General features: G+C 43.9%; 1 long non-coding RNA gene across 4 annotated transcripts in view; it reads left to right on the top strand.

Annotated features, from left to right (window-relative positions):
* LOC307189637 overlaps positions 1–22,893 on the top strand; it is a 2,307,304-nt gene that overhangs the window by 2,036,879 nt on the left and 247,532 nt on the right. The window contains exon 12 of one of the 4 annotated variants that reach the window (XR_013829233.1): positions 3,043–3,127. The exons of the other annotated variants lie outside the window; for them this stretch is intronic. This is a non-coding gene — a long non-coding RNA (uncharacterized lncRNA). Of the gene's footprint in view, positions 1–3,042; positions 3,128–22,893 lie in introns of those variants that run through there. 4 annotated transcript variants of the gene reach the window in all.

The following is a 22,893-nucleotide window of genomic DNA, read 5'->3' as shown; positions in this document are numbered from 1 at the left end:
ACTTTCTGCGATGTTGAACTTGTACTGTAAACGAGGTTCTTGTAAACAGAGCCGTTCCAAACTTTGGGGTGGCTGTGTCTTTTTGATTTTAAATTCCCTAAGCTATAGGACCATAAGTGGAAGAGCCCTAGGCTCTGTTGCTTTGTTTTTTAGATGTTTCAGGAAACACCATACACTTCTCCCGAGTGGTTGTTGGCAATTTACATCCCGCCCTTCAGCATAACAAGGCTCCCAGTTCTCCATGGCCTGTCCTGCCTTTCTGGATTTTACACTTTTTTCAGATGGCCCTTTTGACTGGGGGGAAGTGAGACTTCATTGTAGTGCAGATTTCCTTTGCAAGCTTGCTTGGTTGGCCAAAAAGGGCGTATGCGTTTTTTCCTGAATATATTCAGGAAAAAACGCATACGCCCTTTTTGGCCAAGTGCATCATTTTGGACGTTCTGCCTCTTTTCCTATGCTTTCAATGCAATTCCAGTCTACCTCCTGAAATCGGTTTCCTGCAATTCTGCCCCGCTTTCAAGTCCTCTTGGCAGCCTTACTTCAGTCTATTTTTGGACGATAGCTGTCATTTATAACTCTGCAGGTTTGTGAATTACAGTGCCCCTGAGCTCCTTTCTTCAACTCGCTTTCTTTTGAGCTGGCCGCAACACCGCAGGATGGCTTCAGGCCCTAATCTGGTTCCGGCACGGTACGCTGAGCCTTTGGTTATTTCCTCTTCCTGGTGGGAAATGAGAGTTAAATTTGCCCGTCCAGACACCTCCAGCTAGTCTCTCATTGGTTCTCGCTATTCCTGTTCATCTTCCGCAGAAATTGCAAACTGTGCCAAACAGGAGGTTAAAGGCGCTGACTCTCCAAGTGGGGAGAGTGTTAGTAAAGCGTCTGGAATGTTGCACCCGAGTACCAGGGGAGGAAAACTGAGACATATTTGAACACGTCTCCCGATCACATGGTTGATCATACTCTGGGTTCCACATGCATGTTTTAGCTGAAGGAAGAATACCTAAAACCTGGGTAGTTGAAACCCGTGGAATGGGTACCATGCAATATGACTTCAAAGGGTCTTCATTTGCTCACCGAACCTCTCCAATCCTATCACTGCTGCGTTTATGCCCCTGTACACATGCTTGATTCTCTTTCGGAGACATAGCAATCCCTAGATTTTAAGATACTTACTAGTCAGGTACATTCTTAGGCGTTTAATATGCGGTGTTGAGTCAATTTCTTTGAGCAAGGAGTAGCTCTTGTCTATTCCATATTTGGCTTAAGGAACTTTATCTGTGCTCATTTCAATCTCTGGTTTTATGCAGTACCCCAACTCACCTTTACCCTTAAGCAAGCATAAGTTGGTTTTCTAAATTTGAGACCCTGTTCTGTTCTGTAATTCAGTTCCTGTGTAGCCAAGTTTCCATTCCGTGTATTACTGATATCTTATGATGTTTCTTTTTCTGTGTGACTTATTTCAGTTAGAATCATCATACCTGAATCCACTCATTGTGCTACTAAGGTCCTGATGACACAGATTTCATTGCTGAGTGATATTGCTTTGTAAGTAAATACCACAACTTTTTTATCCATTTTTCACTTTCTGCGATGTTGAACTTGTACTGTAAACGAGGTTCTTGTAAACAGAGCCATTCCAAACTTTGGGGTGGCTGTGTCTTTTTGATTTTAAATTCCCTAAGCTATAGGACCATAAGTGGAAGTGCCCTAGGCTCTGTTGCTTTGTTTTTTAGATGTTTCAGGAAACACCATACACTTCTCCCGAGTGGTTGTTGGCAATTTACATCCCGCCCTTCAGCATAACAAGGCTCCCAGTTCTCCATGGCCTGTCCTGCCTTTCTGGATTTTACACTTTTTTCAGATGGCCCTTTTGACCAGGGGGAAGTGAGACTTCATTGTAGTGCAGATTTCCTTTGCAAGCTTGCTTGGTTGGCCAAAAAGGGCGTATGCGTTTTTTCCTGAATATATTCAGGAAAAAACGCATACGCCCTTTTTGGCCAAGTGCATCATTGTGGACGTTCTGCCTCTTTTCCTATGCTTTCAATGCAATTCCAGTCTACCTCCTGAAATCGGTTTCCTGCAATTCTGCCCCGCTTTCAAGTCCTCTTGGCAGCCTTACTTCAGTCTATTTTTGGACGATAGCTGTCATTTATAACTCTGCAGGTTTGTGAATTACAGTGCCCCTGAGCTCCTTTCTTCAACTCGCTTTCTTTTGAGCTGGCCGCAACACCGCAGGATGGCTTCAGGCCCTAATCTGGTTCCGGCACGGCATGCTGAGCCTTTGGTTATTTCCTCTTCCTGGTGGGAAATGAGAGTTAAATTTGCCCGTCCAGACACCTCCAGCTAGCCTCTCATTGGTTCTCGCTATTCCTGTTCATCTTCCGCAGAAATTGCAAACTGGGCCAAACCCGAGGTTAAAGGCGCTGACTCTCCAAGTGGGGAGAGTGTTAGTAAAGCATCTGGAATGTTGCACCCGAGTACCAGGGGAGGAAAACTGAGACATATTTGAACACGTCTCTCGTTCACATGGTTGATCATACTTGGGTTCCACGTGCATGTTTTAGCTGAAGGAAGAATACCTTAAACCTGGAGAGTTGAGACCCGTGTAATGGGTATCATGCAATATGACTTCAAAGGGTCTTCATTTGCTCACCGAACCTCTCCAATCCTATCACTGCTGCGTTTATGCCCCTGTACACACGCTTGATTCTCTTTCGGAGACATAGCAATCCATAGGTTTTAAGATACTTACTAGTCAGGTACATTCTTAGGCGTTTAATATGCGGTGTTGAGTCCATTTCGTTGAGCAAGGAGTAGCTCTTGTCTATTCCATATTTGGCTTAAGGAACTTTATCTGTGCTCATTTCAATCTCTGGTTTTATGCAGCACCCCAACTCACCTTTACCCTTAAGCAAGCATAAGTTGGTTTTCTAAATTTGAGACCCTGTTCTGTTCTGTAATTCAGTTCCTGTGTAGCCAAGTTTACATTCCGTGTATTACTGATATCTTATGATGTTTCTTTTTCTGTGTGACTTATTTCAGTTAGAATCATCATACCTGAATCCACTCATTGTGCTGCTAAGTGCCTGATGACATAGATTTCATTGCTGAGTGATATTGCTTTGTAAGTAAATACCACAACTTCTTTATCCATTTTTCACTTTCTGCGATGTTGAACTTGTACTCTAAACGAGGTTCTTGTAATCAGAGGCGTCCCAAACTTTGGGGTGGCTGTGTCTTTTTGATTTTAATTTCCCTAAGCTATAGGACCATAAGTGGCAGTGCCCTAGGCTCTGTTGCTTTGTTTTTTAGATGTTTCAGTAAACACCATACACTTCTCCCAAGTGTCTGTTGGCAATTTACATCCCGCCCATCAGCATAACAAGGCTCCCAGTTCTCCATGGCCTGTCCTGCCTTTCTGGATTTTACACTTTTTTCAGATGGCCCTTTTGACCGGGGGGAAGTGAGACTTCATTGTAGTGCAGATTTCCTTTGCAAGCTTGCTTGGTTGGCCAAAAAGGGCGTATGCGTTTTTTCCTGAATATATTCAGGAAAAAACGCATACGCCCTTTTTGGCCAAGTGCATCATTGTGGACGTTCTGCCTCTTTTCCTATGCTTTCAATGCAATTCCAGTCTACCTCCTGAAATCGGTTTCCTGCAATTCTGCCCCGCTTTCAAGTCCTCTTGGCAGCCTTACTTCAGTCTATTTTTGGATGATAGCTGTCATTTATAACTCTGCAGGTTTGTGAATTACAGTGCCCCTGAGCTCCTTTCTACAACTCGCTTTCTTGTGAGCTGGCCGCAACACCGCAGGATGGCTTCAGGCCCTAATCTGGTTCCGGCCCGGCATGCTGAGCCTTTGGTTAATTCCTCTTCCTGGTGGGAAATGAGAGTTAAATTTGCCCGTCCAGACACCTGCAGCTAGCCTCTCATTGGTTCTCGCTATTCCTGTTCATCTTCCGCAGAAATTGCAAACTGGGCCAAACAGGAGGTTAAAGGGACTGACTCTCCAAGTCGGGAGAGTGTTAGTAAAGCATCTGGAATGTTGCACCCGAGTACCAGGGTACGAAAACTGAGACATATTTGAACACGTCTCCCGATCACATGGTTGATCATACTCTGGGTTCCACATGCATCTTTTAGCTGAAGGAAGAATACCTTAAACCTGGAGAGTTGAGACCCGTGGAATGGGTACCGTGCAATATGACTTCAAAGGGTCTTCATTTGCTCACCGAACCTCTCCAATCCTATCACTGCTGCATTTATGCCCCTGTACACACGCTTGATTCTCTTCTGGAGACATAGCAATCCATAGGTTTTAAGATACTTACTAGTCAGGTACATTCTTAGGCGTTTAATATGGGGTGTTGAGTCCATTTCGTTGAGCAAGGAGTAGCTCTTGTCTATTCCATATTTGGCTTAAGGAACTTTATCTGTGCTCATTTCAATCTCTGGTTTTATGCAGCACCCCAACTCACCTTTCCCCTTAAGCAAGCATAAGTTGGTTTTCTAAATTTGAGACCCTGTTCTGTTTTGGAATGCAGTTCCTGTGTAGCCAAGTTTACATTCCGTGTATTAGTGATATCTTATGATGTTTCTTTTTCTGTGTGACTTATTTCAGTTAGAATCATCGTACCTGAATCCACTCATTATGCTGCTACGGGCCTGATGACATAGATTTCATTGCTGAGTGATACTGCATTGTACGTAAGTACAACAAGTTCTTTATCCATTTTTCACTTTCTGTGATATTGAACTTGTACAGTAAACGAGGTTCTTGTAAACGGAGGCGTCCCGAACTTTGGGGTTGCTGTGTCTTTTTGATTTTAATTTCCCTAAGCTATAGGACCATAAGTGGAAGTGCCCTAGGCTCTGTTGCTTTGTTTTTTAGATGTTTCAGGAAACACCATACACTTCTCCTGAGTGTCTGTTGGCAATTTACATCCCGCCCATCAGCATAACAAGGCTCCCAGTTCTCCATGGCCTGTCCTGCCTTTCTGGATTTTACACTTTTTTCAGATGGCCCTTTTGACCGGGGGGAAGTGAGACTTCATTGTAGTGCAGATTTCCTTTGCAAGTTTGCTTGGTTGGCCAAAAAGGGCGTATGCGTTTTTTCCTGAATATATTCAGGAAAAAACGCATACGCCCTTTTTGGCCAAGTGCATCACTGTGGACGTTCTGCCTCTTTTCCTATGCTTTCAATGCAATTCCAGTCTACCTCCTGAAATCGGTTTCCTGTAATTCTGCCCCGCTTTCAAGTCCTCTTGGCAGCCTTACTTCAGTCTATTTTTGGACGATAGCTGTCATTTATAAGTCTGCAGGTTTGTGAATTACAGTGCCCCTGAGCTCCTTTCTTCAACTCGCTTTCTTGTGACCTGGCCGCAACACCGCAGGATGTCTTCAGGCCCTAATCTGATTCTGGCACGGCACGCTGAGCCTTTGGTTAATTCCTCTTCCTGGTGGAAAATGAGAGTTAAATTTGCCCATCCAGACACCTCCAGCTAGTCTCTCATTGGTTCTCGCTATTACTGTTCATCTTCCACAGAAATTGCAAACTGGGCCAAACAGGAGGTTAAACGGACTGACTCTCCAAGTCGGGAGAGTGTTAGTAAAGCATCTGGAATGTTGCACCCGAGTACCAGGGTACGAAAACTGAGACATATTTGAACACGTCTCCCGATCACATGGTTGATCATACTCTGGGTTCCACATGCATGTTTTAGCTGAAGGAAGAATACCTTAAACCTGGAGAGTTGAGACCCGTGGAATGGGTACCATGCAATATGACTTCAAAGGGTCTTCATTTGCTCACCGAACATCTCCAATCCTATCACTGCTGCGTTTATGCCCCTGTACACATGCTTGATTCTCTTTCGGAGACATAGCAATCCATAGGTTTTAAGATAATTACTAGTCAGGTACATTCTTAGGCGTTTAATATGCGGTGTTGAGTCCATTTCTTTGAGCAAGGAGTAGCTCTTGTCTATTCCATATTTGGCTTAAGGAACTTTATCTGTGCTCATTTCAATCTCTGGTTTTATGCAGCACCCCAACTCACCTTTCCCCTTAAGCAAGCATAAGTTGATTTTCTAAATTTGAGACCCTGTTCTGTTCTGTAATTCAGTTCCTGTGTAGCCAAGTATACATTCCGTGTATTACTGATATCTTATGATGTTTCTTTTTCTGTGTGACTTATTTCAGTTAGAATCATCATACCTGAATCCACTCATTGTGCTGCTAAGGGCCTGATGACATAGATTTCATTGCTGAGTGATATTGCTTTGTAAGTAAATACCACAACTTCTTTATCCATTTTTCACTTTCTGCGATGTTGAACTTGTACTGTAAACGAGGTTCTGTAAACAGAGGCGTCCCAAACTTTGGGGTGGCTGTGTCTTTTTGATTTTAATTTCCCTAAGCTATAGGACCATAAGTGGCAGTGCCCTAGGCTCTGTTGCTTTGTTTTTTAGATGTTTCAGGAAACACCATACACTTCTCCTGAGTGTCTGTTGGCAATTTACATCCCGCCCATCAGCATAACAAGGCTCCCAGTTCTCCATGGCCTGTCCTGCCTTTCTGGATTTTACACTTTTTTCAGATGGCCCTTTTGACCGGGGGGAAGTGAGACTTCATTGTAGTGCAGATTTCCTTTGCAAGCTTGCTTGGTTGGCCAAAATGGGCGTATGCGTTTTTTCCTGAATATATTCAGGAAAAAACGCATACGCCCTTTTTGGCCAAGTGCATCATTGTGGACGTTCTGCCTCTTTTCCTATGCTTTCAATGCAATTCCAGTCTACCTCCTGAAATCGGTTTCCTGCAATTCTGCCCCGCTTTCAAGTCCTCTTGGCAGCCTTACTTCAGTATATTTTGGACGATAGCTGTCATTTATAACTCTGCAGGTTTGTGAATTACAGTGCCCCTGAGCTCCTTTCTTCAACTCGCTTTCTTGTGAGCTGGCCGCAACACGGCAGGATGGCTTCAGGCCCTAATCTGGTTCCGGCCCGGCATGCTGAGCCTTTGGTTAATTCCTCTTCCTGGTGGGAAATGAGAGTTAAATTTGCCCGTCCAGACACCTGCAGCTAGCCTCTCATTGGTTCTCGCTATTCCTGTTCATCTTCCGCAGAAATTGCAAACTGGGCCAAACAGGAGGTTAAAGGGACTGACTCTCCAAGTCGGGAGAGTGTTAGTAAAGAGTCTGGAGTGTTGCACCCGAGTACCAGGGTAGGAAAACTGAGACATATTTGAACACGTCTCCCGTTCACATGGTTGATCATACTCTGGGTTCCACATGCATCTTTTAGCTGAAGGAAGAATACCTTAAACCTGGAGAGTTGAGACCCGTGGAATGGGTACCGTGCAATATGACTTCAAAGGGTCTTCCTTTGCTCACCGAACCTCTCCAATCCTATCACTGCTGCATTTATGCCCCTGTACACACGCTTGATTCTCTTTTGGAGACATAGCAATCCATAGGTTTTAAGATACTTACTAGTCAGGTACATTCTTAGGCGTTTAATATGGGGTTTTGAGTCCATTTCGTTGAGCAAGGAGTAGCTCTTGTCTATTCCATATTTGGCTTAAGGAACTTTATCTGTGCTCATTTCAATCTCTGGTTTTATGCAGCACCCCAACTAACCTTTCCCCTTAAGCAAGCATAAGTTGGTTTTCTAAATTTGAGACCCTGTTCTGTTTTGGAATGCAGTTCCTGTGTAGCCAAGTTTACATTCCGTGTATTAGTGATATCTTATGATGTTTCTTTTTCTGTGTGACTTATTTCAGTTAGAATCATCGTACCTGAATCCACTCATTATGCTGCTACGGGCCTGATGACATAGATTTCATTGCTGACTGATACTGCATTGTACGTAAGTACCACAAGTTCTTTATCCATTTTTCACTTTCTGTGATATTGAACTTGTACGGTAAACGAGGTTCTTGTAAACGGAGGCGTCCCAAACTTTGGGGTGGCTGTGTCTTTTTGATTTTAATTTCCCTAAGCTATAGGACCATAAGTGGAAGTGCCCTAGGCTCTGTTGCTTTGTTTTTTAGATGTTTCAGGAAACACCATACACTTCTCCCGCGTGGTTGTTGGCAATTTACATCCCGCCCATCAGCATAACAAGGCTCCCAGTTCTCCATGGCCTGTCCTGCCTTTCTGGATTTTACACTTTTTTCAGATGGCCCTTTTGACCGGGGGGAAGTGAGACTTCATTGTAGTGCAGATTTCCTTTGCAAGCTTGCTTGATTGGCCAAAAAGTGCGTATGTGTTTTTTCCTGAATATATTCAGGAAAAAACGCATACGCCCTTTTTGGCCAAGTGCATCATTGTGGACGTTCTGCCTCTTTTCCTATGCTTTCAATGCAATTCCAGTCTACCTCCTGAAATCGGTTTCCTGCAATTCTGCCCCGCTTTCAAGTCCTCTTGGCAGCCTTACTTCAGTCTATTTTTGGACGATAGCTGTCATTTATAACTCTGCAGGTTTGTGAATTACAGTGCCCCTGAGCTCCTTTCTTCAACTCGCTTTCTTGTGACCTGGCCGCCACACCGCAGGATGGCTTCAGGCCCTAATCTGGTTCTGGCACGGCACGCTGAGCCTTTGGTTAATTCCTCTTCCTGGTGGGAAATGAGAGTTAAATTTGCCCATCCAGACACCTCCAGCTAGTCTCTCATTGGTTCTCGCTATTCCTGTTCATCTTCCACAGAAATTGCAAACTGGGCCAAACAGGAGGTTAAAGGGACTGACTCTCCAAGTCGGGAGAGTGTTAGTAAAGCATCTGGAATGTTGCACCCGAGTACCAGGGTACGAAAACTGAGACATATTTGAACACGTCTCCCGATCACATGGTTGATCATACTCTGGGTACCACATGCATCTTTTAGCTGAAGGAAGAATACCTTAAACCTGGAGAGTTGAGACCCGTGGAATGGGTACCGTGCAATATGACTTCAAAGGGTCTTCATTTGCTCACCGAACCTCTCCAATCCTATCACTGCTGCGTTTACGCCCCTGTACACACGCTTGATTCTCTTTTGGAGACATAGCAATCCATAGGTTTTAAGATACTTACTAGTCAGGTACATTCTTAGGCGTTTAATATGGGGTTTTGAGTCCATTTCGTTGAGCAAGGAGTAGCTCTTGTCTATTCCATATTTGGCTTAAGGAACTTTATCTGTGCTCATTTCAATCTCTGGTTTTATGCAGCACCCCAACTCACCTTTCCCCTTAAGCAAGCATAAGTTGGTTTTCTAAATTTGAGACCCTGTTCTGTTTTGGAATGCAGTTCCTGTGTAGCCAAGTTTACATTCCGTGTATTAGTTGTATCTTATGATGTTTCTTTTTCTGTGTGACTTATTTCAGTTAGAATCATCGTACCTGAATCCACTCATTATGCTGCTACGGGCCTGATGACATAGATTTCATTGCTGAGTGATACTGCATTGTACGTAAGTACCACAAGTTCTTTATCCATTTTTCACTTTCTGTGATATTGAACTTGTACGGTAAACGAGGTTCTTGTAAACGGAGGCGTCCCAAACTTTGGGGTGGCTGTGTCTTTTTGATTTTAATTTCCCTAAGCTATAGGACCATAAGTGGAAGTGCCCTAGGCTCTGTTGCTTTGTTTTTTAGATGTTTCAGGAAACACCATACACTTCTCCTGAGTGTCTGTTGGCAATTTACATCCCGCCCATCAGCATAACAAGGCTCCCAGTTCTCCATGGCCTGTCCTGCCTTTCTGGATTTTACACTTTTTTCAGATGGCCCTTTTGACCGGGGGGAAGTGAGACTTCATTGTAGTGCAGATTTCCTTTGCAAGTTTGCTTGGTTGGCCAAAAAGGGCGTATGCGTTTTTTCCTGAATATATTCAGGAAAAAACGCATACGCCCTTTTTGGCCAAGTGCATCATTGTGGACGTTCTGCCTCTTTTCCTATGCTTTCAATGCAATTCCAGTCTACCTCCTGAAATCGGTTTCCTGTAATTCTGCCCCGCTTTCAGGTCCTCTTGGCAGCCTTACTTCAGTATATTTTTGGACGATAGCTGTCATTTATAACTCTGCAGGTTTGTGAATTACAGTGCCCCTGAGCTCCTTTCTTCAACTCGCTTTCTTGTGACCTGGCCGCAACACCGCAGGATGGCTTCAGGCCCTAATCTGGTTCTGGAACGGCACGCTGAGCCTTTGGTTAATTCCTCTTCCTGGTGGGAAATGAGAGTTAAATTTGCCCATCCAGACACCTCCAGCTAGTCTCTCATTGGTTCTCGCTATTCCTGTTCATCTTCCACAGAAATTGCAAACTGGGCCAAACAGGAGGTTAAAGGGACTGACTCTCCAAGTCGGGAGAGTGTTAGTTAAGCATCTGGAATGTTGCACCCGAGTACCAGGGGAGGAAAACTGAGACATATTTGAACACGTCTCCCGATCACATGGTTGATCATACTCTGGGTTCCACATGCATGTTTTAGCTGAAGGAAGAATACCTTAAACCTGGAGAGTTGAGACCCGTGGAATGGGTACCATGCAATATGACTTCAAAGGGTCTTCATTTGCTCACCGAACCTCTCCAATCCTATCACTGCTGCGTTTATGCCCCTGTACACACGCTTGATTCTCTTTCGGAGACATAGCAATCCATAGGTTTTAAGATACTTACTAGTCAGGTACATTCTTAGGCGTTTAATATGGGGTGTTGAGTCCATTTCGTTGAGCAAGGAGTAGCTCTTGTCTATTCCATATTTGGCTTAAGGAACTTTATCTGTGCTCATTTCAATCTCTGGTTTTATGCAGCACCCCAACTCACCTTTACCCTTAAGCAAGCATAAGTTGGTTTTCTAAATTTGAGACCCTGTTCTGTTCTGTAATTCAGTTCCTGTGTAGCCAAGTTTACATTCCGTGTATTACTGATATCTTATGATGTTTCTTTTTCTGTGTGACTTATTTCAGTTAGAATCATCATACCTGAATCCACTCATTGTGCTGCTAAGGGCCTGATGACACAGATTTCATTGCTTGGTGATATTGCTTTGTAAGTAAATACCACAACTTCTTTATCCATTTTTCACTTTCTGCGATGTTGAACTTGTACTGTAAACGAGGTTCTTGTAAACAGAGCCGTTCCAAACTTTGGGGTGGCTGTGTCTTTTTGATTTTAATTTCCCTAAGCTATAGGACCATAAGTGGAAGTGCCCTAGGCTCTGTTGCTTTGTTTTTTAGATGTTTCAGGAAACACCATACACTTCTCCTGAGTGTCTGTTGGCAATTTACATCCCGCCCATCAGCATAACAAGGCTCCCAGTTCTCCATGGCCTGTCCTGCCTTTCTGGATTTTACACTTTTTTCAGATGGCCCTTTTGACCGGGGGGAAGTGAGACTTCATTGTAGTGCAGATTTCCTTTGCAAGTTTGCTTGGTTGGCCAAAAAGGGCGTATGCGTTTTTTCCTGAATATATTCAGGAAAAAACGCATACGCCCTTTTTGGCCAAGTGCATCATTGTGGACGTTCTGCCTCTTTTCCTATGCTTTCAATGCAATTCCAGTCTACCTCCTGAAATCAGTTTCCTGTAATTCTGCCCCGCTTTCAAGTCCTCTTGGCAGCCTTACTTCAGTCTATTTTTGGACGATAGCTGTCATTTATAACTCTGCAGGTTTGTGAATTTCAGTGCCCCTGAGCTCCTTTCTTCAACTCGCTTTCTTTTGAGCTGGCCGCAACACCGCAGGATGGCTTCAGGCCCTAATCTGGTTCCGGTACGGCATGCTGAGCCTTTGGTTATTTCCTCTTCCTGGTGGGAAATGAGAGTTAAATTTGCCCGTCCAGACACCTCCAGCTAGCCTCTTATTGGTTCTCGCTATTCCTGTTCATCTTCCGCAGAAATTGCAAACTGGGCCAAACAGGAGGTTAAAGGCGCTGACTCTCCAAGTGGGGAGAGTGTTAGTAAAGCATCTGGAATGTTGCACCCGAGTACCAGGGGAGGAAAACTGAGACATATTTGAACACGTCTCCCGATCACATGGTTTATCATACTCTGGGTTCCACATGCATGTTTTAGCTGAAGGAAGAATACCTAAAACCTGGGTAGTTGAAACCCGTGGAATGGGTACCATGCAATATGACTTCAAAGGGTCTTCATTTGCTCACCGAACCTCTCCAATCCTATCACTGCTGCGTTTATGCCCCTGTACACATGCTTGATTCTCTTTCGGAGACATAGCAATCTATAGGTTTTAAGATACTTACTAGTCAGGTACATTCTTAGGCGTTTAATATGCGGTGTTGAGTCCATTTCGTTGAGCAAGGAGTAGCTCTTGTCTATTCCATATTTGGCTTAAGGAACTTTATCTGTGCTCATTTCAATCTCTGGTTTTATGCAGCACCCCAACTCACCTTTCCCCTTAAGCAAGCATAAGTTGGTTTTCTAAATTTGAGACCCTGTTCTGTTCTGTAATTCAGTTCCTGTGTAGCCAAGTTTCCATTCCGTGTATTACTGATATCTTATGATGTTTCTTTTTCTGTGTGACTTATTTCAGTTAGAATCATCGTACCTGAATCCACTCATTATGCTGCTACGGGCCTGATGACATAGATTTCATTGCTGAGTGATACTGCATTGTACGTAAGTACCACAAGTTCTTTATCCATTTTTCACTTTCTGTGATATTGAACTTGTACGGTAAACGAGGTTCTTGTAAACAGAGGCGTCCCAAACTTTGGGGTGGCTGTGTCTTTTTGATTTTAATTTCCCTAAGCTATAGGACCATAAGTGGAAGTGCCCTAGGCTCTGTTGCTTTGTTTTTTAGATGTTTCAGGAAACACCATACACTTCTCCTGAGTGTCTGTTGGCAATTTACATCCCGCCCATCAGCATAACAAGGCTCCCAGTTCTCCATGGCCTGTCCTGCCTTTCTGGATTTTACACTTTTTTCAGATGGCCCTTTTGACCGGGGGGAAGTGAGACTTCATTGTCGTGCAGATTTCCTTTGCAAGCTTGCTTGGTTGGCCAAAAAGGGCGTATGCATTTTTTCCTGAATATATTCAGGAAAAAACGCATACGCCCTTTTTGGCCAAGTGCATCATTGTGGACGTTCTGCCTCTTTTCCTATGCTTTCAATGCAATTCCAGTCTACCTCCTGAAATCGGTTTCCTGCAATTCTGCCCCGCTTTCAAGTCCTCTTGGCAGCCTTACTTCAGTCTATTTTTGGACGATAGCTGTCATTTATAACTCTGCAGGTTTGTGAATTACAGTGCCCCTGAGCTCCTTTCTTCAACTCGCTTTCTTGTGAGCTGGCCGCAACACCGCAGGATGGCTTCAGGCCCTAATCTGGTTCCGGCACGGCACGCTGAGCCTTTGGTTAATTCCTCTTCCTGGTGGGAAATGAGAGTTAAATTTGCCCGTCCAGACACCTCCAGCTAGTCTCTCATTGGTTCTCGCTATTCCTGTTCATCTTCCGCAGAAATTGCAAACTGGGCCAAACAGGAGGTTAAAGGGACTGACTCTCCAAGACGGGAGAGTGTTAGTAAAGCGTCTGGAATGTTGCACCCGAGTACCAGAGTACGAAATCTGAGACATATTTGAACACGTCTTCCGATCACATGGTTGATTATACTCTAGGTTCCACATGCATGTTTTAGCTGAAGGAAGAATACCTTAAACCTGGGTAGTTGAAACCCGTGGAATGGGTACCATGCAATATGACTTCAAAGGGTCTTCATTTGCTCACCGAATATCTCCAATCCTATCACTGCTGCGTTTATGCCCCTGTACACATGCTTGATTCTCTTTCGGAGACATAGCAATCCATAGGTTTTAAGATACTTACTAGTCAGGTACATTCTTAGGCGTTTAATATGTGGTGTTGAGTCCATTTCGTTGAGCAAGGAGTAGCTCTTGTCTATTCCATATTTGGCTTAAGGAACTTTATCTGTGCTCATTTCAATCTCTGGTTTTATGCAGCACCCCAACTCACCTTTACCCTTAAGCAAGCATAAGTTGGTTTTCTAAATTTGAGACCCTGTTCTGTTTTGGAATGCAGTTCCTGTGTAGCCAAGTTTACATTCCGTGTATTAGTGATATCTTATGATGTTTCTTTTTCTGTGTGACTTATTTCAGTTAGAATCATCGTACCTGAATCCACTCATTATGCTGCTACGGGCCTGATGACATAGATTTCATTGCTGAGTGATACTGCATTGTACGTAAGTACCACAAGTTCTTTATCCATTTTTCACTTTCTGTGATATTGAACTTGTACGGTAAACGAGGTTCTTGTAAACGGAGGCGTCCCAAACTTTGGGGTGGCTGTGTCTTTTTGATTTTAATTTCCCTAAGCTATAGGACCATAAGTGGAAGTGCCCTAGGCTCTGTTGCTTTGTTTTTTAGATGTTTCAGGAAACACCATACACTTCTCCCGAGTGGTTGTTGGCAATTTACATCCCGCCCATCAGCATAACAAGGCTCCCAGTTCTCCATGGCCTGTCCTGCCTTTCTGGATTTTACACTTTTTTCAGATGGCCCTTTTGACCGGGGGGAAGTGAGACTTCATTGTAGTGCAGATTTCCTTTGCAAGCTTGCTTGATTGGCCAAAAAGGGCGTATGCGTTTTTTCCTGAATATATTCAGGAAAAAACGCATACGCCCTTTTTGGCCAAGTGCATCATTGTGGACGTTCTGCCTCTTTTCCTATGCTTTCAATGCAATTCCAGTCTACCTCCTGAAATCGGTTTCCTGCAATTCTGCCCCGCTTTCAAGTCCTCTTGGCAGCCTTACTTCAGTCTATTTTTGGACGATAGCTGTCATTTATAACTCTGCAGGTTTGTGAATTACAGTGCCCCTGAGCTCCTTTCTTCAACTCGCTTTCTTGTGACCTGGCCACAACACCGCAGGATGGCTTCAGGCCCTAATCTGGTTCTGGCACGGCACACTGAGCCTTTGGTTAATTCCTCTTCCTGGTGGGAAATGAGAGTTAAATTTGCCCATCCAGACACCTCCAGCTAGTCTCTCATTGGTTCTCGCTATTCCTGTTCATCTTCCACAGAAATTGCAAACTGGGCCAAACAGGAGGTTAAAGGGACTGACTCTCCAAGTCGGGAGAGTGTTAGTAAAGCATCTGGAATGTTGCACCCGAGTACCAGGGTACGAAAACTGAGACATATTTGAACATGTCTCCCGATCACATGGTTGATCATACTCTGGGTTCCACATGCATCTTTTAGCTGAAGGAAGAATACCTTAAACCTGGAGAGTTGAGACCCGTGGAATGGGTACCGTGCAATATGACTTCAAAGGGTCTTCATTTGCTCACTGAACCTCTCCAATCCTATCACTGCTGCATTTATGCCCCTGTCCACACGCTTGATTCTCTTTTGGAGACATAGCAATCCATAGGTTTTAAGATACTTACTAGTCAGGTACATTCTTAGGCGTTTAATATGGGGTTTTGAGTCCATTTCGTTGAGCAAGGAGTAGCTCTTGTCTATTCCATATTTGGCTTAAGGAACTTTATCTGTGCTCATTTCAATCTCTGGTTTTATGCAGCACCCCAACTCACCTTTCCCCTTAAGCAAGCATAAGTTGGTTTTCTAAATTTGAGACCCTGTTCTGTTTTGGAATGCAGTTCCTGTGTAGCCAAGTTTACATTCCGTGTATTAGTGATATCTTATGATGTTTCTTTTTCTGTGTGACTTATTTCAGTTAGAATCATCGTACCTGAATCCACTCATTATGCTGCTACGGGCCTGATGACATAGATTTCATTGCTGAGTGATACTGCATTGTACGTAAGTACCACAAGTTCTTTATCCATTTTTCACTTTCTGTGATATTGAACTTGTACGGTAAACGAGGTTCTTGTAAACGGAGGCGTCCCGAACTTTGGGGTGGCTGTGTCTTTTTGATTTTAATTTCCCTAAGCTATAGGACCATAAGTGGAAGTGCCCTAGGCTCTGTTGCTTTGTTTTTTAGATGTTTCAGGAAACACCATACACTTCTCCTGAGTGTCTGTTGGCAATTTACATCCCGCCCATCAGCATAACAAGGCTCCCAGTTCTCCATGGCCTGTCCTGCCTTTCTGGATTTTACACTTTTTTCAGATGGCCCTTTTGACCGGAGGGAAGTGAGACTTCATTGTAGTGCAGATTTCCTTTGCAAGTTTGCTTGGTTGGCCAAAAAGGGCGTATGCGTTTTTTCCTGAATATATTCAGGAAAAAACGCATACGCCCTTTTTGGCCAAGTGCATCATTGTGGACGTTCTGCCTCTTTTCCTATGCTTTCAATGCAATTCCAGTCTACCTCCTGAAATCGGTTTCCTGTAATTCTGCCCCGCTTTCAGGTCCTCTTGGCAGCCTTACTTCAGTATATTTTTGGACGATAGCTGTCATTTATAACTCTGCAGGTTTGTGAATTACAGTGCCCCTGAGCTCCTTTCTTCAACTCGCTTTCTTGTGACCTGGCCGCAACACCGCAGGATGTCTTCAGGCCCTAATCTGGTTCTGGCACGGCACGCTGAGCCTTTGGTTAATTCCTCTTCCTGGTGGGAAATGAGAGTTAAATTTGCCCATCCAGACACCTCCAGCTAGTCTCTCATTGGTTCTCGCTATTCCTGTTCATCTTCCACAGAAATTGCAAACTGGGCCAAACAGGAGGTTAAAGGGACTGACTCTCCAAGTCGGGAGAGTGTTAGTTAAGCATCTGGAATGTTGCACCCGAGTACCAGGGGAGGAAAACTGAGACATATTTGAACACGTCTCCCGATCACATGGTTGATCATACTCTGGGTTCCACATGCATGTTTTAGCTGAAGGAAGAATACCTTAAACCTGGAGAGTTGAGACCCGTGTAATGGGTACCATGCAATATGACTTCAAAGGGTCTTCATTTGCTCACCGAACCTCTCCAATCCTATCACTGCTGCGTTTATGCCCCTGTACACACGCTTGATTCTCTTTCGGAGACATAGCAATCCATAGGTTTTAAGATACTTACTAGTCAGGTACATTCTTAGGCGTTTAATATGGGGTGTTGAGTCCATTTCGTTGAGCAAGGAGTAGCTCTTGTCTATTCCATATTTGGCTTAAGGAACTTTATCTGTGCTCATTTCAATCTCTGGTTTTATGCAGCACCCCAACTCACCTTTACCCTTAAGCAAGCATAAGTTGGTTTTCTAAATTTGAGACCCTGTTCTGTTCTGTAATTCAGTTCCTGTGTAGCCAAGTTTACATTCCGTGTATTACTGATATCTTATGATGTTTCTTTTTCTGTGTGACTTATTTCAGTTAGAATCATCATACCTGAATCCACTCATTGTGCTGCTAAGGGCCTGATGACACAGATTTCATTGCTTGGTGATATTGCTTTGTAAGTAAATACCACAACTTCTTTATCCATTTTTCACTTTCTGCGATGTTGAACTTGTACTGTAAACGAGGTTCTTGTAAACAGAGCCGTTCCAAACTTTGGGGTGGCTGTGTCTTTTTGATTTTAATTTCCCTAAGCTATAGGACCATAAGTGGAAGTGCCCTAGGCTCTGTTGCTTTGTTTTTTAGATGTTTCAGGAAACACCATACACTTCTCCTGAGTGTCTGTTGGCAATTTACATCCCGCCCATCAGCATAACAAGGCTCCCAGTTCTCCATGGCCTGTCCTGCCTTTCTGTATTTTACACTTTTTTCAGATGGCCCTTTTGACCGGGGGGAAGTGAGACTTCATTGTAGTGCAGATTTCCTTTGCAAGTTTGCTTGGTTGGCCAAAAAGGGCGTATGCGTTTTTTCCTGAATATATTCAGGAAAAAACGCATACGCCCTTTTTGGCCAAGTGCATCATTGTGGACGTTCTGCCTCTTTTCCTATGCTTTCAATGCAATTCCAGTCTACCTCCTGAAATCAGTTTCCTGTAATTCTGCCCCGCTTTCAAGTCCTCTTGGCAGCCTTACTTCAGTCTATTTTTGGACGATAGCTGTCATTTATAACTCTGCAGGTTTGTGAATTACAGTGCCCCTGAGCTCCTTTCTTCAACTCGCTTTCTTTTGAGCTGGCCGCAACACCGCAGGATGGCTTCAGGCCCTAATCTGGTTCCGGTACGGCACGCTCAGCCTTTGGTTATTTCCTCTTCCTGGTGGGAAATGAGAGTTAAATTTGCCCGTCCAGACACCTCCAGCTAGCCTCTTATTGGTTCTCGCTATTCCTGTTCATCTTCCGCAGAAATTGCAAACTGGGCCAAACAGGAGGTTAAAGGCGCTGACTCTCCAAGTGGGGAGAGTGTTAGTAAAGCATCTGGAATGTTGCACCCGAGTACCAGGGGAGGAAAACTGAGACATATTTGAACACGTCTCCCGATCACATGGTTTATCATACTCTGGGTTCCACATGCATGTTTTAGCTGAAGGAAGAATACCTAAAACCTGGGTAGTTGAAACCCGTGGAATGGGTACCATGCAATATGACTTCAAAGGGTCTTCATTTGCTCACCGAACCTCTCCAATCCTATCACTGCTGCGTTTATGCCCCTGTACACATGCTTGATTCTCTTTCGGAGACATAGCAATCTATAGGTTTTAAGATACTTACTAGTCAGGTACATTCTTAGGCGTTTAATGTGCGGTGTTGAGTCCATTTCGTTGAGCAAGGAGTAGCTCTTGTCTATTCCATATTTGGCTTAAGGAACTTTATCTGTGCTCATTTCAATCTCTGGTTTTATGCAGCACCCCAACTCACCTTTCCCCTTAAGCAAGCATAAGTTGGTTTTCTAAATTTGAGACCCTGTTCTGTTCTGTAATTCAGTTCCTGTGTAGCCAAGTTTCCATTCCGTGTATTACTGATATCTTATGATGTTTCTTTTTCTGTGTGACTTATTTCAGTTAGAATCATCGTACCTGAATCCACTCATTATGCTGCTACGGGCCTGATGACATAGATTTCATTGCTGAGTGATACTGCATTGTACGTAAGTACCACAAGTTCTTTATCCATTTTTCACTTTCTGTGATATTGAACTTGTACGGTAAACGAGGTTCTTGTAAACAGAGGCGTCCCAAACTTTGGGGTGGCTGTGTCTTTTTGATTTTAATTTCCCTAAGCTATAGGACCATAAGTGGAAGTGCCCTAGGCTCTGTTGCTTTGTTTTTTAGATGTTTCAGGAAACACCATACACTTCTCCCGAGTGTCTGTTGGCAATTTACATCCCGCCCATCAGCATAACAAGGCTCCCAGTTCTCCATGGCCTGTCCTGCCTTTCTGGATTTTACACTTTTTTCAGATGGCCCTTTTGACCGGGGGGAAGTGAGACTTCATTGTCGTGCAGATTTCCTTTGCAAGCTTGCTTGATTGGCCAAAAAGGGCGTATGCGTTTTTTCCTGAATATATTCAGGAAAAAACGCATACGCCCTTTTTGGCCAAGTGCATCATTGTGGACGTTCTGCCTCTTTTCCTATGCTTTCAATGCAATTCCAGTCTACCTCCTGAAATCGGTTTCCTGCAATTCTGCCCCGTTTTCAAGTCCTCTTGGCAGCCTTACTTCAGTCTATTTTTGGACGATAGCTGTCATTTATAACTCTGCAGGTTTGTGAATTACAGTGCCCCTGAGCTCCTTTCTTCAACTCGCTTTCTTGTGACCTGGCCACAACACCGCAGGATGGCTTCAGGCCCTAATCTGGTTCTGGCACGGCACACTCAGCCTTTGGTTAATTCCTCTTCCTGGTGGGAAATGAGAGTTAAATTTGCCCATCCAGACACCTCCAGCTAGTCTCTCATTGGTTCTCGCTATTCCTGTTCATCTTCCACAGAAATTGCAAACTGGGCCAAACAGGAGGTTAAAGGGACTGACTCTCCAAGTCGGGAGAGTGTTAGTAAAGCATCTGGAATGTTGCACCCGAGTACCAGGGTACGAAAACTGAGACATATTTGAACATGTCTCCCGATCACATGGTTGATCATACTCTGGGTTCCACATGCATCTTTTAGCTGAAGGAAGAATACCTTAAACCTGGAGAGTTGAGACCCGTGGAATGGGTACCGTGCAATATGACTTCAAAGGGTCTTCATTTGCTCACCGAACCTCTCCAATCCTATCACTGCTGCATTTATGCCCCTGTCCACACGCTTGATTCTCTTTTGGAGACATAGCAATCCATAGGTTTTAAGATACTTACTAGTCAGGTACATTCTTAGGCGTTTAATATGGGGTTTTGAGTCCATTTCGTTGAGCAAGGAGTAGCTCTTGTCTATTCCATATTTGGCTTAAGGAACTTTATCTGTGCTCATTTCAATCTCTGGTTTTATGCAGCACCCCAACTCACCTTTCCCCTTAAGCAAGCATAAGTTGGTTTTCTAAATTTGAGACCCTGTTCTGTTTTGGAATGCAGTTCCTGTGTAGCCAAGTTTACATTCCGTGTATTAGTGATATCTTATGATGTTTCTTTTTCTGTGTGACTTATTTCAGTTAGAATCATCGTACCTGAATCCACTCATTATGCTGCTACGGGCCTGATGACATAGATTTCATTGCTGAGTGATACTGCATTGTACGTAAGTACCACAAGTTCTTTATCCATTTTTCACTTTCTGTGATATTGAACTTGTACGGTAAACGAGGTTCTTGTAAACGGAGGCGTCCCGAACTTTGGGGTGGCTGTGTCTTTTTGATTTTAATTTCCCTAAGCTATAGGACCATAAGTGGAAGTGCCCTAGGCTCTGTTGCTTTGTTTTTTAGATGTTTCAGGAAACACCATACACTTCTCCTGAGTGTCTGTTGGCAATTTACATCCCGCCCATCAGCAATAACAAGGCTCCCAGTTCTCCATGGCCTGTCCTGCCTTTCTGGATTTTACACTTTTTTCAGATGGCCCTTTTGACCGGGGGGAAGTGAGACTTCATTGTAGTGCAGATTTCCTTTGCAAGTTTGCTTGGTTGGCCAAAAAGGGCGTATGCGTTTTTTCCTGAATATATTCAGGAAAAAACGCATACGCCCTTTTTGGCCAAGTGCATCATTGTGAACGTTCTGCCTCTTTTCCTATGCTTTCAATGCAATTCCAGTCTACCTCCTGAAATCGGTTTCCTGTAATTCTGCCCCGCTTTCAGGTCCTCTTGGCAGCCTTACTTCAGTATATTTTTGGACGATAGCTGTCATTTATAAGTCTGCAGGTTTGTGAATTACAGTGCCCCTGAGATCCTTTCTTCAACTCGCTTTCTTGTGACCTGGCCGCAACACCGCAGGATGTCTTCAGGCCCTAATCTGGTTCTGGCACGGCACGCTGAGCCTTTGGTTAATTCCTCTTCCTGGTGGGAAATGAGAGTTAAATTTGCCCATCCAGACACCTCCAGCTAGTCTCTCATTGGTTCTCGCTATTCCTGTTCATCTTCCACAGAAATTGCAAACTGGGCCAAACAGGAGGTTAAAGGGACTGACTCTCCAAGTCGGGAGAGTGTTAGTTAAGCATCTGGAATGTTGCACCCGAGTACCAGGGGAGGAAAACTGAGACATATTTGAACACGTCTCCCGATCACATGGTTGATCATACTCTAGGTTCCACATGCATGTTTTAGCTGAAGGAAGAATACCTTAAACCTGGAGAGTTGAGACCCGTGTAATGGGTACCATGCAATATGACTTCAAAGGGTCTTCATTTGCTCACCGAACCTCTCCAATCCTATCACTGCTGCGTTTATGCCCCTGTACACACGCTTGATTCTCTTTCGGAGACATAGCAATCCATAGGTTTTAAGATACTTACTAGTCAGGTACATTCTTAGGCGTTTAATATGGGGTGTTGAGTCCATTTCGTTGAGCAAGGAGTAGCTCTTGTCTATTCCATATTTGGCTTAAGGAACTTTATCTGTGCTCATTTCAATCTCTGGTTTTATGCAGCACCCCAACTCACCTTTACCCTTAAGCAAGCATAAGTTGGTTTTCTAAATTTGAGACCCTGTTCTGTTCTGTAATTCAGTTCCTGTGTAGCCAAGTTTACATTCCGTGTATTACTGATATCTTATGATGTTTCTTTTTCTGTGTGACTTATTTCAGTTAGAATCATCATACCTGAATCCACTCATTGTGCTGCTAAGGGCCTGATGACACAGATTTCATTGCTTGGTGATATTGCTTTGTAAGTAAATACCACAACTTCTTTATCCATTTTTCACTTTCTGCGATGTTGAACTTGTACTGTAAACGAGGTTCTTGTAAACAGCGCCGTTCCAAACTTTGGGGTGGCTGTGTCTTTTTGATTTTAATTTCCCTAAGCTATAGGACCATAAGTGGAAGTGCCCTAGGCTCTGTTGCTTTGTTTTTTAGATGTTTCAGGAAACACCATACACTTCTCCTGAGTGTCTGTTGGCAATTTACATCCCGCCCATCAGCATAACAAGGCTCCCAGTTCTCCATGGCCTGTCCTGCCTTTCTGGATTTTACACTTTTTTCAGATGGCCCTTTTGACCGGGGGGAAGTGAGACTTCATTGTAGTGCAGATTTCCTTTGCAAGTTTGCTTGGTTGGCCAAAAAGGGCGTATGCGTTTTTTCCTGAATATATTCAGGAAAAAACGCATACGCCCTTTTTGGCCAAGTGCATCATTGTGGACGTTCTGCCTCTTTTCCTATGCTTTCAATGCAATTCCAGTCTACCTCCTGAAATCAGTTTCCTGTAATTCTGCCCCGCTTTCAAGTCCTCTTGGCAGCCTTACTTCAGTCTATTTTTGGACGATAGCTGTCATTTATAACTCTGCAGGTTTGTGAATTACAGTGCCCCTGAGCTCCTTTCTTCAACTCGCTTTCTTTTGAGCTGGCCGCAACACCGCAGGATGGCTTCAGGCCCTAATCTGGTTCCGGTACGGCACGCTCAGCCTTTGGTTATTTCCTCTTCCTGGTGGGAAATGAGAGTTAAATTTGCCCGTCCAGACACCTCCAGCTAGCCTCTTAT

This window comes from Stenella coeruleoalba (genome assembly GCF_951394435.1).
Source record: "Stenella coeruleoalba genome assembly, chromosome: 7".
NCBI classification, from domain to species: domain Eukaryota; kingdom Metazoa; phylum Chordata; class Mammalia; order Artiodactyla; family Delphinidae; genus Stenella; species Stenella coeruleoalba.
This window is presented reverse-complemented; position numbering and strand designations above follow the sequence as displayed.